The sequence below is a fragment of the Numenius arquata genome, chromosome 2 (genome assembly GCF_964106895.1).
Source record: "Numenius arquata chromosome 2, bNumArq3.hap1.1, whole genome shotgun sequence".
In the NCBI taxonomy this organism is placed as follows: domain Eukaryota; kingdom Metazoa; phylum Chordata; class Aves; order Charadriiformes; family Scolopacidae; genus Numenius; species Numenius arquata.
The window spans coordinates 15,544,745-15,562,143 of record NC_133577.1 but is presented as its reverse complement, the minus strand read 5'-3'; positions in this window follow the sequence as shown (position 1 = coordinate 15,562,143).

Here is a 17,399-nt window from a genome sequence, read left to right as displayed (position 1 = left end):
GCCTTTGTAAACAGACTGTCTCCAGCCTTCCTGTAGGCCCCCTTCAGGTACTGGAAGGTTGCTATTAGGTCTCCCCAGAGAGGAGATGTTTGTGTCCCATGTAAGGACCTGTGGTAACATTTAAAGCCTTGAGTGAAGAGCTTCCCTATGGAGCCAGCAGAGCCTACAGAGCTATGCAGTTCATCTTCATTCCCTTGCCTAGACATAGGTGTCTAAGGGTAAGTACCCCATGGGGCTGTCAGGTACAACACAAGACCTATGGGTGACCTACAACCTTCCAGGGTCGTGTCTAGGGACCACACAAGACAGGATGTTGCATCTCAGGGAGAGGCCTGTATTTAAGCAACTGAATCCCACCACTAGAGAGCATGTAGGTACCAACATTCAGGTGTTTGCCTGGAGCTAGATCCCTCCCCTTCTTCAGGATGAGCTGAATCTTTCCCTAAATGTGCTTATTTCTCTTCTTTGTACAGGAAATCCATCCACCCAGATGGGTAGGTGTCAGCAGCTGTGCTGCAGATGCTGGAGACCCCCCCATCTGGGGGCATGCCATGACCACCACCACCCCAGGTGAGCATTGAAGGTCTCTTTGTGTGTGTGTGAAAAAAATCCTTTGAAATATACACTTCTTTCCAATGAAATGTTTTAAGAATTTGGGGGCAAGGGGGTGGGGGAAAGGAGGGAAATTATTTTATTTCTTCTAAAATAAGTATCAGGTTGACAGATTTCTTCAACACTGACTAGCATGCATTTCTTGCCCCTTTCAGGTCTGCAGCCTAGTAAAAACTTTGTGGCTGCACACTGACCCCTCACAGTGACAGTAGAGGCAAGCAGCACTCCAGGATGAAATCTTGTCCAGACAAAAATGATGGAAAGTCTCCTATGAACTTCAGTAAGGGTAAGATTTTGCCCCTAATTTTTTTGATCAAAGTGTTTCCACGGGCTTTAGTTCTTCCCCAGCATAGGATCCCCAGCTGAGGTAGCTCAGGCCACCACAGGGAAAATTCAGACAAGTAGCTCCGAGATCTCAAAGCGGGGCAGAAATATCTTCAAATGCCATGCACTTTGCACAGGGATGCTACAAAGGGATTTCAAAGCAGCAGAGCAATGAAGAGCTGGAAGAGGCTGTCAGGAGTGGAAGTGGTTCGGGAGGAGGTCTGAGGAAGGCAAGGTGAAGACTTTTTTTCGAAGGGCATAAAAGTACAGCCTGAAACTGGGTGAAAGTTCAGGGCTGTGCTGCCTTTATCCAAACCAGATTTCCTAGCTTCACTCTCTGCGTGCAGGATTATTTTTTGGTTATTATTTCCTAGCTTTCCTGTTGCTGTATGTAATCACTCTGAGGAATGTTTAGCTATTTTCAAAACTCTGCGCTTCATAACCGAGATGGATTTTTGGAGGAGTCCGTGGCTCCATCTGCACCAACAAGCAGTGCAGCTCAGTTGGAGCAGATCTGCAGAGTGAGTCAGTGCTGAGGACCCACCTCACACTATTCATCACTTTGGGGTTTTCTTCAGACCAGCTCCAGCCCGGACTGGGTGCCCAGGAGGACGTGGCACACGCTACAAGCGCTCACAGAGACCACTCTCACCCTGGTTTCACCTGGCGGGAACCCAGCTTGAGGTCCCTGAGGTCAGTCTGCAGTACAAATCCTTGCGGGTTGGGCATGGGGAAGGCAGACACTCACTTTAAAAGCGCACTCCTGCTCCAACCAAGTGCTGGTGGCACCACAGCCCCAGGTAGCTATGATGCAGGGACAGCAGAATAGCTCCCCTCTTTGGCCCCATCAGAGCAGACTGAACCACGGTGCTCCCAGCTACAGCAATGCCATTTGGAAAGTGCTGCTGTGGCACCAGTTGGGACATGAGCCTGCAGGGTCAGATCTGGCTGCTATCAAGACATTAACTATAGGCATCTCTGACTATTTTTCCCACAAGTCACAGCAAACCATGCTAATCCAACCCACCCAGAGCACCTGGGGGTACAGAAATGACTGTGTAAGAAGTGCTTAATGAAGAGTTAAACACTAAGCTGGCATTATTAAGAAAGGGAGAGGAAGAAAGCTCCTTTCCAGTCACCTCTCCCTAAAATGCAGCAGCTCAACTTGCACTCAGGTGCTGACAGCTACCTGTTGGGATGCAAGTAACACCTAGCGGGCTGATTGCAGTTCATCCAGCCTGTAAAAACATAAATCACAATCTCTGGACTGCGCTTGAAGAGAGTCACTAGTTCAGGCACACTTTAATTGTCATTTATAGGATTATTCCTCCTTGGAGGAGCAGGCAGCGAAGAGGGAAAGCACTGAAACCCCCTGATCACTGACCCACCTCAAGCCCTACAAGGGTGACAGATGCAGTTAGTGCAGTGCAACCCTGAGCTGTTCTGAGAGAGCACGGTGCTGCTCAGATGCAGAACTGTCAGCTCTTAAGGGCAAATTTGCCCTCTTTGAGGGCAATTCTTACAGTGTTTGGTGTTCTGCTTGCCCTGTAATTTCTGAAATCAAGGTGGTAGAAATGTACCAGAGGTATTTTATTTCTTGTGCCCAGCTTTTGTGATCTCAGAGGAAACCTTGTGAGAGCAAAGTGCTCCAACTCAAGAATGGAAATGAAGAGAACTCTAAATTTACTGTTTTTGTTTTTTTTTTTTAAATGCTTAATTGATACAACTGTCTTTTGGGTGAGAAGTACAGCGTTGCTTGGTGATTTTGTGTGAGTTGCAATAATTAAAAAGCACACTCTAAGGCTAAGGGTTAGCTAAACGCTTCTCTCTTTTCTAAATCAAGTCAGTATCTCCCATGTACTTGTTGACTCCTTGTCCAAGAATGGACTCTCATCCTTGACAAGAGTTCAAAACGTTCATCTTGAATGACCTAAAACCTTTTCCTGGACCCATGAAGACATAACTCCTGGGCTTAAGTAGGAAATTTCTTGAATACAAAACAAGTACTTCATGATCTGATCCTGTGAATGCCCGTAAGTCAATAAATCTATGGAAGTGGCTCATGCACATAAGTGTTTGCGCAACCGGGTCCCCAAAAAGGATCTTTTTAGCAATGATCAGCAAAATTCTGGATGGATAGGGGTCCAGTGCAGAGATTTGGATGCTTATGACACTTATGTAAACCTTCTGGATCGGCAACACTTGGCTGCAAATACAAGGAGTAAGACAGCGGAAAGACTTATAGCACTTCTACTATTAGTCAGACTGCCGAAGAGCAGAAGAGGATCATGGAGAAAAAAAATTGCTGGAAATTAAATTAACCAAACTTTGCTGAAATGGCAATAAAAGTTTGTTGCAGACGGAAAGAATATGACGCATTATGAGAAATGGTTAGCCTTTCCAGGTCCATGCCAGTCAACCCTTCAGTGGATTTTTAACTTGAACCTTCTTGTTTTCTGAAACGCAACATGTCACCAGTCCAGGCCCCTCATCACTGTAATGCCACTGCCAGTGTCCTGCTGGCTGGAGGCATCTGTCCTGCCAGGCCTCCAGAATGCTGTGGGCAGCTGATCTTGAGCCAGTGCAGATGTTTCACAGGCAGTACCATGACCATGTGTGCAAAGTATGTAAAGGAATCACAGATCTAAACAGGCAGCTCAGCTTGACAAAAGAATACAAACATTTTCCTTTGGCTCTCACTGACTTTGTAGAGCGAGCATTTCACCACATCTCTGAACTTCCATATCAGTCTCACATTTTGCAATAGTGGATACAGCTCTAGTATGACCAGGGACACTGTACGGTCATGCATCTGGGGACATCACCCACTTGCTAGGGAGCATGGGCAGTGCTTTCGAGGAAACCTAGAGGGGCGGTTGAGCCTTGAGCCCCAGCAAACTCATAGCTGGTGTTGTGTGTATTAATCATATGGGTGTAGAAAATAGATGAGCAGTTAAAGATTCAGGCTGAGAGTACCGTGGACTTTGGTCTGGTGCTAGGCAGAAGGAGGCGCCTGCCCAGCAAGGTCTTAGTGTGTGGCTGGGAATTGGACTTAGATCAGATTGGATCAGATAAATAGCAGTTTCCTCTGCTTTCATCCCTTGAAGTTTTAGTAGTTAGCAGTTTAAAAATTCATTGGTTTTTGTGGTTCAATGTATTTTAGTTCTTTTTTAAATTGTTTTCTGCATCCCTCTGTTGCTCTCCTCAGCTCATGATGGGAGAAAAAGCTCAAGCACTGAGGCTGAAAGCTATTTAGTCTGGTCCATATTCTGCTCTTGGGTCCACTGGGATAAAATTAGTGACTAATTTAAGTATGAACAAAGCCTGGACTGTTCTCTCTGCCCTTTCTGTCCAAAGGCAGCAGAGAAGGCCAGCGGGTCCCTGGGCTGCATGAGCAGGAGCACAGCCAGCAGATCGAGGGAAATGGCTGGTCCTTCTACTCAGCACTCGACAGATAACAGCCAGAATATCGTGTCCATTTTTGGGTGCTCCAACACTAGGAGGACATCAATAAACTGGAGAAAATTCAGTGGAGGGCCACCAGTATGGTCAGGGCAGAAGCACTTGCATTCTGAGGAGAGGCCAAGGGACCTGGGCCTGCTCAACCTGGAGAAGAAACAGTTTTGGTGAAACCTGACAGGGAAGTGATTGGGTTTGAAAAGCATGGGGTTAGAGCTGCCCTGTACTGGTCTGTGTTGTATTGGAAGTACAGATCAGACATAAACTCATCCTGGCCACTTATGGTCTGGATGCAAAACGTAGGTACCTACCTCAGAAATGTTCTGGCTCTGTTAGGTCTTCAGGCTTTCCACTCTTGGCCCTTTCTTCTGCTTCATATGTTTGAGAAGACTCTTTAAAACACGGGTGAGGGAGCAGTGTTCTGGCAGTGGCGTTAGCAGGAGCTGTGTATTTTGGAATGCCTTCTCAGCACAGGCCAAACAGTGAAACCGCTGAAACGCCAAACCAAGCTGACGACTTTTCATTTCTTGAGGGATTTCTGTCCCTGTCCCCAACATCCTGGAAATGGCAGGCCTTAGGAATGTAACTTTTTTTTTCCAGTTTAAGATTTCCAGGGACTTTTGTAGTGTTCTTTAGAAAAAAAAAATTGTTCTGACACTTCAGTGCTTTGAAAGCCTTATCATTGCGGGGGAAGGTATATATTAGTATATGAATAATGTGTGAATTACAAAAAAGGGTAAAAATAAATTGGGTTAAGTATTTTTTCTTATCTCCAGCTCACTGTACTTTTGTCCTTTTTCCAGTTCAGCAGAACTTTTAGCCAGCTCAGATGTTTCCTCAGAGACTCATAAAAGCTCTACAGCCCAGAGCAAGCCCCATAAAATAAGTAAAACCTCCCAGTGTGAAGTTCTGCCTCCCTCCCACTCAGCAATTAACTCTTCTTCCTCTCACTTACATAGAAGTTGGCTTCCCACACAATGAATGCCAAGTTTTCTGCTACTCTTCTTTCACACCAACCTCAAGAGAAGAGGAAGGGATTTTTAAGCATCCTGTCCTTGGGCTCTGCTGGGTCCTTCTCATCTCCAGGTCTCTCCTGGGACAACTGCAGTCTGCTATGGGCCGGTCTCAATTTTCTTGGCCATTGAGGGACACTCAAATCTCCTTGCTTTCAACCATTTCTTATATGGGAACTTTTCTTACCCATACCTATATGCCTTCATCTCTCTTACTACTATCTATGCTACTGACTTAGAAAGAAACACTCTGGCTCCTGAAAGCAAAGTTCCAGTGAAGGTCTTGGCATTTGGCAGCTCTTTCACCTTGTGCCAGGAGCAGGTTACAGTAAAACAAAGCCCCATGGTCTCAGGTAACACCCACATCTCGCTGTGACACAACCTCAGCACTGTCCAAGCTCACATCCCTCCTACGTTGATGTCAGACCTGCAAAAGGTCTCTTTGAATACCCACGTTAGCCTTCTTAATTAATTTTTTTTTGCCACTTTTATTTTCTGGAGGATGAGAAATCACTTCTCTCCATTTCCTTCTCATGCAACTCTAGATTATAATTACTTACTGTCTGAGCCTGTTCACTCAGAAACTCTGGAAGTACAGTGCAGTTTGTTTTAAAGACCATTTGCAAGAGTGAAATATCAAGTGTTGGTAACTGTGCCAACATTTATTATATGGAGTTTCCCCTGTAGCTAGTTCATATGAAGTATTCACCATATGACATTGCAAAAAGCATGTGACTAATTGACTGACTGTTTTCAGAAACAGCAACATCTCTTCTATAGCTGGCTTCCAGCCCCTCTACAGCTGGCTAGCTCCTGCTAGTTTCACAGGGACAAACTGGATAAGCAAATACATGTGTCTGAATGTGGCCTATTTAAGCTCTATATGAAAAGCTGAAAGCTCTGGAAGACAAGTCTAAGCAAGCAAGACATGTTCAGATGTGGATGCACCATTCCTTGAGACGCTTTCTGGAGTTCATGAGTGGGTTAAGCTGTCCGTGTTGACAGAGCCAACAACTGGAGCATCAGCACGGCAAGGCAGCCAAATGTAAACCTGGCACTACTCTGTTGGCTTCTCTGTGGTTATTCCAGATATTAAGATCCCCATTTCCTACCTAAGTGGAAGAATTTCAATTCGTCTGGGGTTTGACTGTCTCTGTCGAACCACGTCTGCATGTTCTGACATGTATTAGTTCCCATTAGACCTCCTTAGATCTTGGGGGAGAACCACTTCCCAGCTCAACATTATAAAACACAAAGCACCATAACAGCAGCCAAATAAACATTTCTCATAAAATAGGGAAACGTGGCGATAATATGCATGTAAAGAAAGCCACATTTGCTGTGAGGGTAAAACAGACTCCTAGAATCAATCAGGAATGGGGGAAATGGCAAACAAGGCCTTACACAGCACTGTTCATGCTTTCTAAAATACTGAGTTTTCTACAGTCACTTCCAACCCTAGAAGTAATGAGCCTCATAGGTGGAGCAGAGACATCTCTGCCAACACATCATGTGGGTATATTTTCACAGCTGCTCTACCCGCCTGGCAGTACAGGAAGGCAGAAATAGCAATGTGAGCCCAAACACAAGCATTTAGTTTATTGCATCTGTAAACAGTTAGTTGTCCAATTTTATATACCAATTCAAATTCAAGACGACTAAATGTTCTTCTCCTGAGGCTGACAACTGATGTGAAACCATAACTTGTCCCCAACCCAGTACTGAGGCAACCAACTTTTGCTAATTAATGCCATTTTTTATAGGAAACCTCAGCTTTCAGAAGACAGATTTTGCATTTTCAAGAAGTGAAAAGATTTTCTACCGCAATCTAGGGAAGGAGGCGGGGGTTAATCAGCTGGTCTGGAGACTCCAGCTCCAGTCTGTTTCCTTGCAGCTGTTGGCAGCTGGCTAACCCATACCCTGGGTATCCAAATGACAGAGGAACCTGCAATTCTGGCTGTTAATTGAGGCCCTGAAAAAGGACTACAGACCCATGTGTGTGAAAACTGTGGATCTTGTATCAAAGTGGCTTTTCACAAAGTTTTTCAGGCTCAGTGGCCACAACAGAAACAAAAGGTGGTGGAAAATACACAAGATTGAAAACAAGGCCTCATACTGAGGTGCCTTCGCTATAACTGGGCTTCCTGAATAATGCACAGTTCTTCCAGGAGCAGTGAAACTTGGAGAAACCCATGGCCAGATTTTGACCTGGCTGAGGGATCTCCAAGATATCCGAGTCCAGCCCTGTGAAGCATCAGGAGTCAGTGGGGATTCCAGAAGGTCCCTTTTATACTTCTGTAATTGCAAAAAGCAAGATTAAGACAAGGATAATATTTACCAGGGGATTCTCTGATACAGGAAAACCCTCAGAGATGGGTTGACACTCTTGCAAATCTCCTTTTTTGTTATCCCTTGGCAGGGTGACATCCAAAAGGATGAAAGCAGCCTTCGTTTGGTGTACCGCTATTGAATGAAATGCCAGGTGTTGAACGTAAGAAGACCTCAAGTTTAGTTGCATGTCAAAGACATATATTATCATCGTAAAGGGATGAACAAGGGAGACATGGCAAAGCCAGCAAAAAAACAGAGGACAACTCACTATGATACTGATTCTAGCCTTTTTTTCTGTTTGGAAAACAAATGTATTGTGTTTGATGTGGCTGACAGCAGCTGATAACTATAGAAAAATGAACATATACCATGGAGAGGCACACTCCCCTCCACAATAACAGAGCCAGCACATAAAGCCTTGAATAGAGAGAGGCAAATTTGGCAATCATCTTGCTCGTTTTACACAACAGCTATAAAAATCCCAATATTCTATATGCTACAGACATTAACCTGCATTACAATATTTTTACGTCCCTACTGATACACTACACGATTATTTCAAGAAAATGTTTTTCATTAGCTCTTCTTTGGAGCTGCGACCCCTCAGGTGCACAGAATGTTTGTACAAATTAAAATTTGGATGACAGGAATGGAAAACTGCAATTAGGCACCAAGATGATAGGAACACCCCTCAGTGTGGAGAAACTAGACACTTGTCTTCAGCAGCTTGCTTTTGCTGATGACAGAGCAAAGGTCCCTGAAGGAAACATGCTTGCATTGGCAGCCCATGGCTCAGCTCTCCCTTTTTGCAAAGGAAGCCAAGGCCTGGGAATCTCAGAAGTCTGAAGGATGACAAGAAGTTCATCACATTTTGATCACTCAGCTGAATTAACCCCAAGCTGTTTGGGGTCACTGGCAGTAGCGAGGGACATTGTGCAACCTCTTGAGAGGGCCGCAGCGGGTGGACCCTTGAAAGATTTCCAAATGTTTTCAGACTTTTCCAAGTTCTTGCACCTTGCACACAGGTTTCACAGGCACTAAGTCACTCCCCCACTGATACACACTTAGTATACCTTTCCCTTGCCTAAGGAGGATATCTTTTTCCTCCCACTGCTGGGATTCTAAAGCAGGTCTAATAACCTTGCAAAGTCTCCAGAAGTGCGTGGTGGTGGGTCTTCAGCATGACAGCAACCCCGTGCCCTCACTCTGTCCAGTGACACAAACTCAGTCTTGGGTAAAATGCACAAGCATCATAACTCTTCTAACACACACATAATCCAAATCTTAAAAATATCAGTGTATCACTAAGACTCACTAAGAATTTGCTATATAGTACCATGTGTTGTACATCCACTATATACTTCAGTGCCATACATTTTTCTCCCTAGATGCAATTCAAACCATCCTTACAAACCTTTTTATCTCTATATTTTATATAATGGTTCTTTGAAGCAATCCTGTTTTCAGTAAAGGTTAATCAAATGTGATGCAATATAATATATCAATAGGCATATACAATATTATAATATACTCCAGATATACACAGGTATTTAATAACTGTATAAGTAAATGGCATTTCAGTTACTCTGAAAAACATGCTTTTTCTTGTTTCTGAACCCCTGGGCTTTTAAAGGAAACCAGTCCAAGCAGATTTCTCAGCACACATGATTGCAGAATAATTTTTCAAAAGAAAATTTCAACAGGAAGAAACCTAAGCAGATTTCTGTTTGGAACGAAAAATCTTAAAGCATATTTATAGCAGGACAGTTGAAAATCCAGAAAAATAGTATAACCTTTAAATGTAAAATGAGAGCTGCAGCAGCAGCAAAGGCAACCGGGAAATGGCTGGTCAGTTACAAGAATCTCTGACCTCACCTAGACCACTTCTGTGCAAAAAGCAAGCTGAGAAGCTGGGAATCACCAGCTTCCCCACCAGAGGAAGATTCCCCATCACCTTGAAAGTCATGCCATGTTTGTTGGAAAGATCAGTTTTGAGCTTTTGCAGATAGAGGTCTAGTAGAGCACCTGGCAGGAGTCCTGGTGGGCTGCAGTATGACCATGGACACTGTGCAGGAGCCCCGGCTGATGCAGTACAGCAGACAAGCTTATCAGTGTGCATTTTTGAAAGGTAAACATTCAGAGCAGGAAAGTATCAAAAAATGAACTGCAGAGATAATAAAAATAATAATAATAACCCATAGTGCTCCTTGAAATTAATGGACAAGTCCTCATTCTGGTTAGTTACTTCTCTGTTTTGTTTAGGTTCCCGCTGCCTAAAGCCGGTGTTGACAATACTATTCATTTTGCAGGTCTTGTTTTTTCTCACATTCAGGGAGAGGAAACGGTAACATATTCACAGCTTGGAACTGTTTTCTGTTGTTTGTTCACTGCCGATTAGCATAAACTAAACAGGACCTCAGCTGACTTTTATTTATATACCCTGCTGTTTGGGTAGAGAACAAAACCACAGAGTGTATCCGCTCTTTGCAGCTTGTGGGCTGCTCTCATCAGTATGCTGGTGCCTTTAGGCAGCTCTGCCTGTACAGGTGACCATGTCATAGAGGTTTTGGCTCTCACCCTGCCCTTTCCTGGGCAACGGGACTCCCAGCATCTGCCCAAGGAGGCCTGGTGGGATGAGGGGTGCAGCTCTGCAGGTGGTCTCTGCCTTTCTCAAGGCTTTCCCAACCAAAAAGCAGGGCAGCCAGGACCCTGTGAGGTGCCATCTGGAGCAGCCTCTTCCCTTCACTCTGTGTTTATCAGGCCACACCTGGAACACTGTGTTCAGTTTTCGTCCCTGCTATACAAAAAAGACGTGGACAGGCTGGAGACGGTCCAGAGAAGAGCTACAAAGATGATCAAAGGACTGGGAAACCTGCCATGAGGAAAGGCTGAGAGAATTGGGTTTGTTCAGCCTTGAGACAAAGATGGCTGAGGAGAGACCTTATCACCGTGTTCTAGTATTTAAAGGGTGGCTACAAAGAAGATGGAGACTCCCTTTTTACAAGGAGTCACATGGAAAAGACAAGGAGTAATGGGGGGTACAAGTTACTCCTGAGGAGATGCCAATTGGATAAAAGAGGAAAAATTTTCACAATGAGAACAATCAGCCATTGGAATAATCTCCCAAGGGAAGTGGTGAATTCCCCAACGTTGGACACTTTTAAGGTTCAGCAGGACAGGGTGCTGGGCCATCTTGTCTAGACCATGCTTTTGCCAAGAAAGGTTGGACCAGATGATACTTGAGGTCCCTTCCAACCTGGTATTCTAGGATTCTGTGATTGTCCTCTCCACAGCTGATCTATGAATACAAACCTTCCAAGGCTGGCCAAAATGATCCTCACCACTCAGTGTGATGGCACATGTAGCCTGGGTGAAGGAGGTGACTCAGTAGGGCTTGAGTTCAGCCCGTGAGCTTGACGCAAGCAAGAGACATGATGCCAACACTCCTGCTTGGTAGGGACACCCATAGGCAGCATAAGAAGGGTTCATACAGGAGAAGTTTTGCAGCAATTGGCCAGGCAGGACAGGGGCCTGCATGAAGACAGAGATGACCTGGAGGAGTGGAGAGGATTCAATATCAGGTCCTTTCCTATCTGTTATTGCCTCCGTTTCATTCCCTCATGATGCTACTGACTATAGGGAAGGCGGAAATGCTGCTACTGGTTTGTTCTGGGGGACATACAGGGTTGTGGCATTAACATCTGCTCTGTTTATGCAGGAGAAAAACGTGTGGGTGAGGCAGGTTAAACATCAGCTAGAAGACATCAAATGGGACAAGACAGATCACGTGCATGGGCGCCAGGGGGGAACACCAACCTCTGAGTCCTCCATTGTAAAGCATTTTTGGACATAACTTAGACCATACTTTCAGGACACAGTCAGTGCTTCACTCAGCTCCAAGAAACTCCAATTACAGAAGGGAGAATGTACAGAAAAATGGAAGTTAATGATGGATAATCAGTGAAAGCTTATGGGGATTAATTAGCAGCCTAAATAAACACAGTCCATATTTTTAATGGATGAAGAGGACCTGCAGCTCACAGAAAAAAAGACTCCCAGAAGAATGAGGTGTGGAAAGCAATTAGGTGGGCAGAAACGCTACTGCAATTACATTCAAGAAGAGTCTGAAAGCCGCTTGGAAACACTCTGTAATGCTTTTATTCCTACTGCAAGATAAACTGGTTCTTGCTGCCCACAGTACTCCAGAGAAAATCACAGTGCCTGCAATTTTAGGAAAGTATCTCCTGAGAAAGCACAGCAGGAGCACATTGTGTATTTGCACTTTGTCTGTTTCTACTTATAACCTTCCAAAGCTTTAGACATAACAGAGTGCAAGTTTTGCCTTGTGAGGGATGGGTTCGCTCTTAGAGATTCTCTCTAAGACCTGGGAATGGACTTTGCTTCTCCTGAATCAAAACAGTGCTCTCATTAAAACAATTTTCTTGCTATGTGTGTGCAATGCTGAACGTACATGCCATCTGCACTCCTGCCGCTCATCCCCTGCTGTAATGGCCTGCTGCAAGGTCTGGCCAAATAGCATCTCCTGCCATCTAGAGGCTTTTTGCATAAGCATGAGGGTATCTCCAATGCTCACATTTGACCTGATCCCCAAACGCAGCTGTGAGCTTGCACAAGTCACATTTGGAAAGGATGTGCAGGAACTACTCACAGCAAGAAATCAAGATCAGAAATTCTTCATGGCAGTCTAGGAGACTACACTCCTTCCCTCTCTTGCCCTCACAGCCTCCTTCACAAATGGTCATGCTTTCCTCTGGGAACCAGCTTGTAACTTCCATTTAGAAAAAAAAAAAAAAAAAGGCTTTTTTTTTTTTTTTAAATGAAGATGTTTATTTCCAAAAAGGTGATCCTTCCCCTTTATTCAGCACTGGTGAGGCCACACCTGGAGTACTCTGTGTTCAGTTCTGGGCTCTCCAGTACAAGAGAGATAATGGAGAGAGTCCAACAAAGGACCACGAAGATGATGAAGGGACTGGAGCATCTCTGATATAAGGAAAGGCTAAGAGAGCTAGGACTTTTCAGCCTGGGGAAGAGAAGGCTCAGTGGGATGCAGGGAGTAAAGAAGATGGAGCCAGACTCTCTTAGTGGTGTACAGTGACAGGACAGAAGTGAATTGGCACAAACTGAAATAGAGAAAATCCCATTTAAACAAAAGACAAAAACTTTTTATGGTGGTTAAACATTGGCACAGGTTGCCAAGAGAAACTGTGGAGTTTCCATCCTCACGAGATATTTAAAAAATGAAAGGACACGGTCCTGAGTAACCTGCCATAGCTGACTCTGCTTTCAGCAGACGGGATTGGGCTAGATGATCCTCAGAGGTCCCTTCCTTCCTCAGCCATGCTGTCAGTCTATAATCATTTTGCCCAATAAATAAACGCGCTGTGAAAACATCCTGGAATTTGTGCTTTGCTTCTGTGAAATTTTGATTATGGTTTTATCTGGTTGCATGATGTAGTGGTAGGTATTATTCACAGACTTGTACACTTCTTCAGGCTGAAAGGAACCTTTGCAACTCAGGTCCAACACACGGCTCAAAGCAAGGCCAACATCAAAGGTAGATCAGGTTACTCATGGCCCTCTCCAGGCCAGGTATGAGCAACTTCAGGGATTGAGTTTCCCACACTTCTCTAGGCTGATGTCCCTGTGCTTGATCACCCCCGTGATAAAAATATTTTCTTAATACTTCATTGGAATTGCCCATGTTGCGGTTTGTGTTCATTAGCCTTTTTCCTTTCACTGTTTGTCTCTCAGAAAAGTGTGGTTCCATCTTCTTTACAATCCCATTAGGCTGTTGAAGATCAATTTGATCCAACGCCACCAGTCAAGCCTTCCCTCCCCAAAGTTGAACAAACCCAGTGCTCAGCCTCTCCTTCCTTGTACATCCTGTGCACCAGCCCCCTAACCATTGCGGTCACCCTCTCCTTGGTCCACTCCAGTTTGCCTTGTACTGGAGGGCAAATTGTACTCCACGTGCAGGCTCACTCGTGCTCAAGAGAGGAGCGGCACGTCACTGAGCCCACTGACTGTGTTCTTGCTAACACAGCTCGGTCTGTGGCTGACCTTCACTGCCGCAAGTACGTGCTTCCTTGGTGTGGGCCCTGTGGAGGTTCCCCCAGCTCTTCTGCTGGTCAGGCTGTGTTTGGACCTGGGAGACACAACTGGCACTGAGGAGTCATGGCAACTGGTTGTACCCAAGGACCTACCCCAGGCTGTTCCTGTAGCCTTTGACACTTGACATCCCGATGGTGACATCACAATTCTCACACTCAGCTATGATTCTGCCATCATTTTGCTCCAAGTGCTCATTCCCACCAGGTCCGTACTTTTCACCGACTTTTGTGGTGCAGCTGGCACAGTGATGTGGCACAAATCCTGCGGGAGTTCTTCCTGCTTTATGGGACACAGAAGCACAATGAGAAAGGCAGCAGCAGTACAAGGCATGGCTTTGTTTTCAAATGTTACCAGCTAAGGGCCTTCAGGCAGACTGGCAGCTCTCCAGGGGTGGGATTTTTTATACATCCACAGATGCCAGTCTCGCCTTGGAAAGCAGGGCTGTGTCTGCTGCAGCGTTGACCTCATTCCTTTCTGCATTTACCTCGTTCTCTTCTGCCAGAGGAAGACAGCTCTTCACATTAATAACATCTATCTGCCTAGCTAGAAAAAAGGACATGGGTTTTGGGGACAGAAAACTGCAGTTTCTTGTAGGGAGGAACCACAAAGAGAGTTTCACATTGTTTAGTGGGTTGGGTTACCTCCTGCGAAGGCCTTCAATTATCTTTCCAAGAGACGCCCAATGCTTCCTTCATTACCAAAGAGCTCTTCTGTTCGCATCTCGGGTCCACATGCTGGGCTTTGGCTGCCCCCGAGAGCCCTTGTCATTTCTCACATGCTGGCAATTGTTCCTGATGCCTTTGAGGCAGAAATCCCAATTCTCACAAAAATATGGTACAGTGATCAGAGATTAGCATCTGGAACTGACCAGGGCCAGACAATGCTTTGAGCAACTTCTTTGCCTGTCTTTTCCTCCCCGCCCCTTCCCCCGTTGTGTTTTTCTCCCTTTTTTTTCCAGCTCTGTAGAATTCCCCACCAGGCAGGGCCCTGGCGTCCCTCTGCCCCAGAGAGACTTGGACCAGAGGCAATGCAGGCAAAAGCTGTGTGTATTTTCTCTCTGTGGGGATCCTCCCTCTTTTCCATCCTGTTCCCTCAAGGATCACTCCGACAAGAAGGCAGGGTTGGTGCAATACCCCTCAAAGCCTCAGAAAGGACACAGCACTCTCCAAGCTGGCACCAAGGGCTTGGAGATGAGATGCAGATGTGGCTTGGCCAGCAAGGGGGGCATGGGAGGAGAGCTGATGGAGGGAAAGACCCATCCCACTCCCATTAACACCGTCCAGAGCCATACGATATCCCCTGTCACACAGCGCAGTCACAAAGCCGTACAGCTATTTCAATGGAGACAGGGTTTACCCCCAAGTGGGCATGCTGCTTCTCCTACGGTGGCACAGCAGGACCAGTGTGTCACAAGGACAGCAGGGAAGGGAAGAAGGAAAGTGCAGGCTGGCCCATTGGTCAGGGCACTGCCAGGGCCTTGGAGAGAGGATCTGGATAGGAAGTGGCTTTCCTGACTCACATGGTTTTAGTTGCCTCTAATCCCACTACCTCTTAGATAAACAAAGAGCAAAAATAGTATAATCTCTTCAAGAAACACGATAATGTGTTACTCTGTGCATGGGGCAAAGGATGTAAATGTGTCAATCAGATCACCTTATACAGCACAGAGGACTTACCCAGACCTCAAAGTGAAGGGAACAGATTGTGCACCATTGCACATGTGTTTCCTTGTTGTGTCCTACTGCTGAATCCACCCTGCCTGGTTTAGCCTCAGAGAAGATTTACACTGAAGAGGAACAGAGCACAGTGCCCTCCACCCCTGTCCCCAGCACCCCCCAGTTCCTCCCTAGCTGAGGCTGCAGAAAAAACAATGGCCTCAGTCTTCACCCATGGTGACGTCCCTGAATGGGATGTCTCACCCCAAGGATATTTCCAGCAGGGAATGAAGGAACCACATCTCTGCAGATGAACAAATCAAACCCCTTTGGTCTCTGAAGGTGAAAATGCAGAATGCAGTAGCTGTGGGGAGGGAACATCCGTCTTTAAGCAGTAGGCCAAACCATGACTGGTGAAACCAGGCCCTGCTCTTTAGAGTCAGTGGCACAAGTCCCACTCACACGTGCTGAAGACTGGGCCCTGGACAAAGGCATGGCTTTAATTCAACGAACAAAAAAAAATACATTTTGTTATTGGATGCCTCCTCTAGGCTCATAATAAGTAACTGAATAATTTAGATTGGAATGGATCTCAGGAGTTACCACATTCAATCTGTTGTCCACAAGGACCCTCAAGTCTGCTTCTGCAAAGCTGCTCTCTGGACAGTCTCTCCAGCCTGGATAGCTGCAAGGGGCTATTCCATCCCACGTGTGGGACTTCTCACTTCATGCTGAACTGCATGAGGTTCCTGGCAGCTCATTTCTCCAGTCTGTGAAAGTCCCTCTGATGAGTAGCTCTGCCCTCCAGCCCATCAACCACTCCCAAGTCCCAGTTTAGTATCAGCTGCAAGCTTGCTGATGATGCACTCCATCCATACACTCCATCCCATAGTCCAGGTCATTAGACAGTCTTGGCCCCAGTAGTGGCTCTTGGGGGTTACAATTGCAACCAACTGTCATTTGGATGTTGCGCTATTTTTGATCACAATCCTTTGAGCCTCACAACGCAGCTAATTTTATGTTCACCTTAGAAGTCCAACTATCCAAGCCACATCCCACCAATTTGGCTACAAGCACACACGCTCCCAGTCCCTTAGAAAAAGTTGACACCGACTACTCTCCCAAGGAAGACTTCTTGAAAACTAACAATTTGTCACTTTGTCAGATTACTTGACACAGATGACCAAAAAGGATGAAATAGAAATGGAACCATGTACCATAGGTTTATTAGGGAAAAAAAGTTATACGTCAAGACCATATACTGGGCACTGTACTGAAGCAAAAGTATGCAAGAATAATTAAAATGTTAAAACCCAAATCACCATGAAAAATAAAATGCTCTTTTAATCACTTTGGTTCCTTTTTTGTCCCCATACAATTTACAATAACTACAGGAAGCAAGTGATAACGTATTAGTCCTACGCTACTTGTAAGTTGGAATGAGAATGAGAGACAGAACAGAGACCGGATCCATCCCCCAGGTATGCTGCTACTCTCCCAGGTTGTGAGAATGGGGGAGTCTTACTAACATGAGCAAAGGCTGTTGAGATGTTACCACGAAATGGTAAGACCGTGAAAGTTACTGAGTAAACCATTAATGCTAGATTTCCCAGGAGGACTACTAAAATCCTACATTATTGCAAGCTTCCAAATGCCTGCTAAAAAACACACCAGTATACCTTTCAAGCTTTTGCTTTCTGGTCTGGATGGAAGAGATTTTGGTAGTATTTTAAATTAACTGTATCCCAATTTGTCCCCAGGACGGATCAAAATCAAAGAAGTTTCCTGCTAGTTGACTCTGTTATTGGTGGCTTGGGCTTCTTTTTGGAGGGCAAATAAGTTAAAAGCAGTTTCTAACTTGCAAGTTACTCAT